At 38.8% G+C, this 8,763-nt stretch overlaps 2 long non-coding RNA genes across 2 annotated transcripts; one reads left to right on the plus strand and one right to left on the minus strand.

The window, feature by feature from the left end:
• Positions 1 to 2,075: 2,075 nt before the first annotated feature.
• LOC121911278 lies at positions 2,076 to 2,977 on the minus strand. The gene is made up of 2 exons (XR_006099814.1): positions 2,360 to 2,977; positions 2,076 to 2,274 (listed from the first exon to the last, which is right to left on the minus strand). It is a non-coding gene; the product is annotated as an uncharacterized LOC121911278 (long non-coding RNA).
• A 956-nt stretch (positions 2,978 to 3,933) lies between these two features.
• On the plus strand, positions 3,934 to 6,754 carry LOC121911279. The gene is made up of 2 exons (XR_006099815.1): positions 3,934 to 5,906; positions 6,007 to 6,754. It is a non-coding gene; the product is annotated as an uncharacterized LOC121911279 (long non-coding RNA).
• Positions 6,755 to 8,763: the final 2,009 nt, after the last annotated feature.

The following is an 8,763-nucleotide window of genomic DNA, read 5'->3' on the forward strand; positions in this document are numbered from 1 at the left end:
CAATAAATGCTTAGTTCCCAGTTTATTAGGTACACCAAGCTAAAATTAAAGCAGTCTAATACAACAGCCATGCAATAAATTCTTCATAAAGGTCATAATGTTTTTTGTTCAAACTGTTTCGAAAGGCGATGATTCAACATTATGGTCATTTTTGAGTGTAGTATTTGATTCTGTTGAGTTGTAATGTGTAACACTGAGTGATGTTTCTTATGTTATGTTTGTCAGATTTTTATCATTGAGGTTTTGGCTGCTGTGTTAGACTACATTAGTTTTAGCCATCATACTCATTCTTTCACCATCACATAATATTTACCTGTTGTACATCCCAAGGAAGGAGAACCCAGTGGGCTTTGGTGCAAAGTGCAGGAAGAGGGAGTGAAATGCCTCCACTGAAAAGATCTGATGCTGTTGGGACGACTGCTGAACATCTGGAGCTGTAGTGTAGTGGAAGAGCTGTAGCTGTAATGCTAGTAGCTACACTCTCCAGGTTTAATTGCTACAGTTGATCCTGCATAAACACATATTTTGTTCTGATGTTAATAGAACTGTCTATATATGCATTTATTACATAGACTGACAAGGCCTGATTATATGATCAGGTGTGATTTGTATAACACCTTTTTTCATGCATTTTGTCTCCTTATCTTGAAGAAGGCTGTTGGGCTGAAATACCAGATATAAAACATGATGATTCATACATGATGGAGCTGGAGAATTTAACTCATTTTTAAGTACAAATTTTGGTGTGTCTTAGCACATTCTGGGTTATATATTGATAGGACCAAAATAAACCAAACACCAACAAGCACACCGAAGATTGAACCTCTAAACATTTTCAGCCACACGCTGTACACAGTATGTTGTTCCAGGTTCCAGCCGCTCTTTGATCCTTGCTTCTCCCTCCAGAGGTGAATGTGCACAGCGGGTAAACACAGGAGTGCCGTGTTCATGAATGTCCTGAACATGGTTGACCTTGCTTTGCCAATTGGCCTCCATCACATCTGGATCTCCATTAGGAGTGGAAGCTGCAGTCCAGTAGAGGTGGTTGGTAACAGCTGGCCTCCACAGCTTCAGGTCCTCACACTGTTTCTCCTTTGCAGCAGCATCCAAAGCTTTCTTTAGACCTGTCTCAGAAAAGAAACACAAAATGCTAAGAAAGAAAATGTAATTATAAAGAATTTTTATCAATATGCCAGAGGTCAAAGAAATAGCTTGTTCCTTCTGGACACAACTCCTCCCACACCCACTTGGCAACCTAAAGCGTGCGACACAACACATTAAATTATAAGTAAATTTACTTTTAGCTGCAAATATCGTCAGGGCCAAGATTGTCTTTACCTGCCGATTTCTGTCTGTCATGACGGCCGACACTTGCACGTGTTGCTCGACACCTTTGAGCTCCGTTAGAAACATCCGGTCATATCACTATCTGTGTTACATCAGACAACTGATATGTGTGTCTGAAAACGTTAACATATCTGGACACGTTGAGATCCGAAACCTTGTTAATTCTGTCCTCGATCAAAGAGTAGGTGTCATATTTGGCACAAAGGCGAGGAGAGTCTGACCTATGAATGTCAAAAACAGTTCAATTCAGATGTTAAAGCACAAAAACTGACACATTAAATTATACTATATGCAAATATTGTTTTGATCTCTTTTCTATATCAGTGATACAAGTCGAAGTGTACTACCTGCAGTCATGAGAGGATTAGCTCAACCCCATCTCATTCAGTTCTCTTACCTGCTCACTCTGCCAGACCTGCACAACGGTAGGGATTGTATACAGGTGTTTAATGCGGAAGAAGGTGCCGGCACTGATGCGCTTAAGTCCAAACAGATTCAGCATCCTTATGGTCTGGGTGGCCATGCAACCGTAAAAGCGGATGGCCCCACTCAGTAAGAGGTTGCAGGCAGTCATGTTTCGGTGCAGCATTGGCTGGTTCTGCCAATAACGCCCATAAACACACATATTGCACAGACCTAAGAGAACTCTTAACAGTCATAAATAAACTATATCATAAAATAATAAAGTATATATATTAATAAAACAAATAAATCAATAAAAAATAACGTACAGGTTATGATACAACTTTATTTTTCTATCAGTAGAATTTACAAATATCCTCTTAGCTGATTTATTTTTATATAAATTCCCTCCGTGTTCCCTCCCTCCTCCATCCTGCTGCTCCACGTTTCCCCGGGTTTCCCCACAACAGGAAGGACAAATGGTAAACAAGGACATCAGCTGGCTTTGGCACACAATCAGCAGCACTGAAAAAAGAAAAAAACACTTATTATTTCTGACTATGACACAGTTTGGTGATACACATAATCTAAAATTAAAAAGAAGTCTTACTTGACATCAGGGTGAGATTCCTGCAGTGGCTATTTTGATGGCTCCTCTTCAGATGACTCATCAGATTGTGCAACCTGCACAAACACAATAATTTACCATGATGATAAATGTTGAAAAGCAATATAAAACTACTGAAATAAGACCGACTCGCTATATCACAACTGTTCAGACTCACTACCACTGACTACTGCACACTGAGCTGAGGCAGAGCCGAGGAGACCGACTCCCTTTTGTTACGTAATATGATGCGTACGTAATATTGCATTAACTTTTCAAATGGTCATTTTCAGACAGTATTAAGTATAAATTTCATTTTTTTAAAAATGTAAGTTGCACTTTAACTCCAGTTTTGTAGTTTTTGCTCTGTGTGTTATCTGTTTTTAATATAGACTCAGGTATTAAATTATTGGTCTCTTTTGTAATACTATCTTGTGACTGGTGATTTGTGTTTTTTATGTACCATTTTGACCTTTACTTTGAGGATTATGTGTGTGCAGCATCCTTTAGAGGTGGCCATCTACTATATGTACTTCTTGAAGGGCACCTATTATGCTTTTCCTTATTTTCAGTCATATATATATATAATGTTACAATGTCAGATGTTCATATCAAACATGGCCAAAGTGTCAAATAAAGAGGTGAACCCCGGCTTGTGACAGATTTCTTTTTATGGTCATCTGCTCCACACACAGTGGGCCAGTTCACTCCTCCGCTCTGTCAACATTATGGCATTTTTTCATTGTTTTGGGGGTTGTCACGTTGAAAAACTCTCCTGATGTAGACTGTGGTGAGGTTTTTGTCAAACTACTATCTCCAAGGTCAACTTATTTCAAAGATTTTGTTTCAGTGTCGGGATGACAGAAGACAAAACATACATAATATCTACTCAGGCATGTTTCTTTTAGTATGTTTACTGTAATTTTAGGGTTGCAACTAACGATTATTTTCATTATCAATTAATCTGGTGATTATTTTCTCAATTAACAGATTTATTGTTTAGTTTATAAAATGTCAGAAAACCAAATATAAACCAAAATATATCCAGTTGAGACCAGCAAATACATGGCATATTTGCAAAAAAAAAAGAAAAAGATGACTGAACAATTATTCGGTTACTGAAATAGTTGCCAATTAATTTTGTGTTGATCAACTAATCGATTAATCGTTTCAGGTCTATGTCATTTACATCAACATTTGTAGCTACAAGTATAAAAGAATATGTAAAGAACATGTCAACATTTAGTTTCTGCCAGAGGTGTGGACTCGAGTCACATGACCTGGGCTCAAGTCAGACTAGATTCAAAATTTGATGACTTCAGATTGACTTGTCAAAATAAAAAAAACTTACAACTCAACTTAGACTTTCCTGACTTCACTTGGACTTGAGCCTTTTGATTTGAAAATACTTGATACCTTTCCCAAAACCCAAAGATGAGGAAGTATGTTATTTAAAAAGTGTGCCACAAATCAATTAATTTCCCTTCATTTCCGTAATAAACTAATGTTAATGTTAATTCATTCCCAGCAAGCTGACACTTAATTACTCAGATCCACCTTGTTTGAACCAGTCCAACAGCATCCACTGAGTGCCAGTTTGAAAAAAATTATACCAAAGATAATGTCGTTTGCGTACAAAAACTATGCAGTGGTCACCCGAAAACTGATTGAAGTAATTGAAGTATGCAAAACAAGTGGGTTGAAAATTACAGATGGAGACTTCCAACTTTATTTGGATTTAACGTTGCACCAAGAACAGTAAGTCGAGGCTAATATTAATATAGCTAGCAAGCCAATGCTTAGCTAACGTTAGCTGAACAGATAAGTAACTTTACTAGCTAGCTACTTAAATCAATAAGGCTGGAAACTCACAGTTTGCATACACAGCAATCCCTTGCGTCCACCACAGCGTCTCCCCTAGCTTTTAAGTACCACAGGCTGTTTCAGCCATTGTACAGCAATGATTTGTTTAAACAGACGAGTGTTGCAGGTTCCCTCCTCGACTCCTATTTTGATGTTGAAACAAGATGACAAATCAGCTTCTAAATTAGATGGGCACACACTGCAATCTGCTAACGTTACTGTATTGAATTCACAAGGTAACGTAACATTACTTCCTTCATTGAAAATGAATGATTTTCACCTTATTCCTGTGTATGCGATCCAGTCTTTTGAGCCTGAGCACTAGACACAGTCAGTGGATACAAGATTGATACATCTTATAAAATCAATAAACAATCAGAAATGTCTAATGTTAGCTTGTTATTGTCATGTCATTAACATGACAATAAACTCAATGTTACTGTAACTATAGAGACAAGGTTGATAATTACAAATTCATAATCAAATTAAGAATATGAGTAATAAATCTGCAGTTCGTGTAGGGCTATGAAGCGTTTTCTGACATCTATTTAATATGCTTACCACTTACAGATCTGAAGAATACCAAATGAACAAAAGCATCACAAATTAACCACAACAGCCTTCAGTCTCACAGTTCATGGTTCATGAGTTTTCTGCCCTTTCTGACAGTAGTTGACAGTAAGTTACAGCCGAGTGTGTCACAGAACATTGACATCAAAAGCAGAGAACGTCGCTGCAGAGATACTTTCAAAATTGGAAACTCAGTTGAGCAACACAGACCCTGTTCGTCACCGTGGACATTCGGTCTGACCAAAAGATGAAGGGGCTCCTTGGTGTCACTGTGCAACGTATAGAGAGAGATGCAGAAAATATACAGCTAAAGTCCAATCTCTTAGCCTGTGGCTGCTTCAAAGGCTCACACACAGCCGAAAGAATCTGTGAGTAATTTGAAGCCACATGTGATGAGTACAACATTAAAGATAAATTGGACTATAAGGGACATGTAGAAAGCATTCACAGTGTGCTTCCCCATTGAACAAGTATGTGACGAAGATCATTTTGATGACCCAGAGTTCTGGCATGACCTAACCCTGGAAGATCAGCAAACACCAGGATTTTGCGTTCACTCTCCAGCTGTCGACAGGAGACTGAAAGAAATGAAAGTGACAACTTAATCTCTTTCAAAGTTATCCAAACTCAGCTCATTGCTGCACACGAGCGTGATGTTCAAAGATGTTTTTGATGCTAAATTTGGGGAACAAAGAGGCATCCCTGCTGCTGTCAACACAAGATAGAACTCAACACTGCAGCGAGTGAGGGCAGTTCTTCAATGTGATCTTCTAAAGCTCCGTCACGTTCTAGAAAAGGTTGGGCACACGGAGTTGTCATTCACAGCACGGGAGTGGAATCTGTTAAAGGAGTTGGTGGACATCTTGAAGCTGTTTGGAGAAGCAACAGATTTGACACGAGGAGAAGATACTCACAATCAGTTCTGTTGTTCCCTCTGTCCTGTCCCTGAATCACCACCTTGTGTCTTGAGCAGCCTGGTCAGAAGTCTCCTGAACCAAAGATTTCTTGGAATCTTCATCAGTGTGAAAATGACCAGGACGCAAGATGGAATCACTGCCCCCTTTTCAGATCCAGTCTACCTCAAAGCAGCTGCCTTGGATCCACCTGTTTCTCTGATGTGGGTGGACCACCATGTGCTGGTCAATCATGAGGTAAATGTTAAAGGTAAATATTGAGTTTAATGTAATTTTTGTTGGTTTTTTTACATGTTTTGTCAGAACTGATCCTGCAAAATGCTGCAGAGACTGAGCAACCTGTGCCTCTTGTTGAGAGGACTTTGGACCAGGGGAAGGGCTGTTTGCCGCATACCATAAGAGTCAGATGAAGGATGTTGGGACCACTCCAGCACTACAGCTGAGTCACTACCTTTACATATCCAAAGGACAAAACGCCCTTTTGTTCTGGGCAATGAACATGAAGGCTTTTCCTTCACTGTTCTGATTGGCCATCAGGGTCTTGGCTGTGCCTGCATTCAGTGCTCCAGCGGAGCAAGTTTTTAGCAATGGTGGCATCATACTGCGGCCTCATCGTGCACAAATGACTGACAGACTTTTGGCCAATTTGGTCTATTGCAAAGGCAATACATCATAGGGCCTTGAGATGACAGAAAAAGCACAACCCTGTGGGTGAATGAAACTGTTTATGCATCTGTTATGTTTCTCTCTCTCTCATTTAGACAAAAAAACATAAAACGTGTGACAAACGTCTTAAAAATTTGGGAAGAGAAAGTTATAGACATTGTTCCAAAATGAGATAAGTTAAATACAACAAAATCCATACTGTTGTGGTACTGGTTAGTAGTGCTATATGCTATGAAAGTACAATGTCAGCACTACTTTTTTATGATTAAGTTCAGTCACACTTGTTTTAACAAACTTGTTTATCTGATTGAGGTCAAATGAGGCCCTGTGAATTATACTCTGAGCCACAAGGTGTAGCCTGATGCCACTGATAAAATGTTTGTGATAATTGGTCAGTGTGAACCCTGCCTTTTGTAAAGAAATTTACCTCCATTTGTCAGCATATACCTGAAGAAGGTCATTGACCAAAACATTGTATATATTAAAGTATCTTTATTGAGCAAGTGAAGACAGTGTCCCTTCTTCTTTTTAACTTGTTTTAACTAATAAATAGAATTTTTTAAAAAGCATTCATGATTTGCATAAATTTAATATATTATTACTCTGTTGTTATGGCATCACATTTGGCGAAACTCAAAGTTTAGGTCTTGGGACTTGAGTGCAAAGACTTGAGACTTACTTGTGACTTGAAAAACAGCGACTTGGTCCCACGTCTGCTTTCTGCTGTTAAAAACTAACCTGCAGCCTTTTTTTTTAACCAGACCTTAAAGGCAATGAATTTATTCCATTAATCTAATATACATGACTCAAACCACACTCCTGCTTGAATCTATAAAGGTTTGCCGAACAGGTTCTTGGTGTGGAAGTTTATAATTTAACACAGATATTAGAATATAACAAACCAATATGTGTGAGTCACAAGCACCTCTGTGACACCGTCTCGACCGAACCTGAATATTACAGGCTTGCAGTATTAGCATTTGCTGCACAGCTGTTGTACTGTTGCATTATACATTAGACTGAACGGGTATTCATATTATTGTGTCCACCCCCCCTGTAGCAGTGCTTCCCTGCTGTTCCGCACTATTGAGGCAGTAATTGCACAATCTCTTTACAAAGCTTTACACTGTGTGCACAACCTTATATTACCCCTGCATTTGCTCACTGTGCCATTTTACAGCCTCAGGACTTATGCATAATGCTCTGTAACTCTTATGACTTACTTGAGAAGTTTATGCAACTTTCTGCTTTCATCAGCGGTATTCAGAACCGGACAGAGCTTCAGTCAGTCTGTGCAGTATTCCAGTTCTCCCCATACACTGGACTCTCACTATAGATCCCCCGCTTTAGTATGCTGTACGCCATGCTAAAATAATTACTGAGCGAATGTATAATTTCTCTAAATTATTTATAAGTGTATTTATAATTAACCATCGCTCATAACCTATAGCTCTGCCTAATTTTACCCGCTCTGTGACATGTTATTTTGTACTGCTGCAATGCCACCAACATGAATTTTCTGCAATTTTACAATAAATTCAAAACACATTTCCTCCAAACAAATCCGATGACTCCTCTCTCTCTCTCTCTCTCTCGGCTCCATCTGTCTCCTCTCCTCCCAGCTCCTGACATCCTCTGCGACTCCTCGTCTCCTTTTTCTATTTTCTCTATCATCGCCTTCTGTTGTCTTGTAACCACTTGAACCATGACCGACATTGTCCTAGTGTTGTCATGACAACAATATGCAGAAGTTTAAGTGTTGCTAATTGCTCCGTGGATATATTTTTTTTTGCATGCTGTTAGGTGTCTCCTCTCTCTCTGCTGGCTGTGCTGCAGCCCCTCTGTGTCTTTAACCTCGAGTACTTTCTCACTCATGTTCTCACACTGATGTTGCACTTCGGCGATGACAAAAGATTGGAGTCTGCACTGACAAAAATCAATGGCTAATGAGCCGTGAAATTCTTTTATTCCTTTTTTGGAGTTTTATAATTTTCTGTTGCCACTTAGTGCTTTTTTTTTTTTTTTGCTTTGAGAGTTTAATGTTTTTTAAGAAAGCTATTTAGAGGCATGATTGTAATTACTGCAGTACAGCAGACACTGATGTAATATCTGAATAGTTCAGAACACTGCATGTGTTTGGAAAAGATGCCCATTAAGTAAATGAAAGTGACTAATTTTCTAAGATACTTGGAAAGACTCTATTTTGGTAGAATATCAGTTCAGGAGTAGTCAACAATGTCTTTGATTTCAGAAGTTGTTAGGAATGATACAGTATCTCTAAGGTTGTTTTTTTTTCATAGATAGATAGAGCTGATGGATAATTGTCTATCATCATGTAGACAATCAAGAACCGTCTAGACAGACAAATCCAGTCTCACTGTGGTAACGATGTAT

Source organism: Thunnus maccoyii, chromosome 14, assembly GCF_910596095.1.
Source record: "Thunnus maccoyii chromosome 14, fThuMac1.1, whole genome shotgun sequence".
In the NCBI taxonomy this organism is placed as follows: domain Eukaryota; kingdom Metazoa; phylum Chordata; class Actinopteri; order Scombriformes; family Scombridae; genus Thunnus; species Thunnus maccoyii.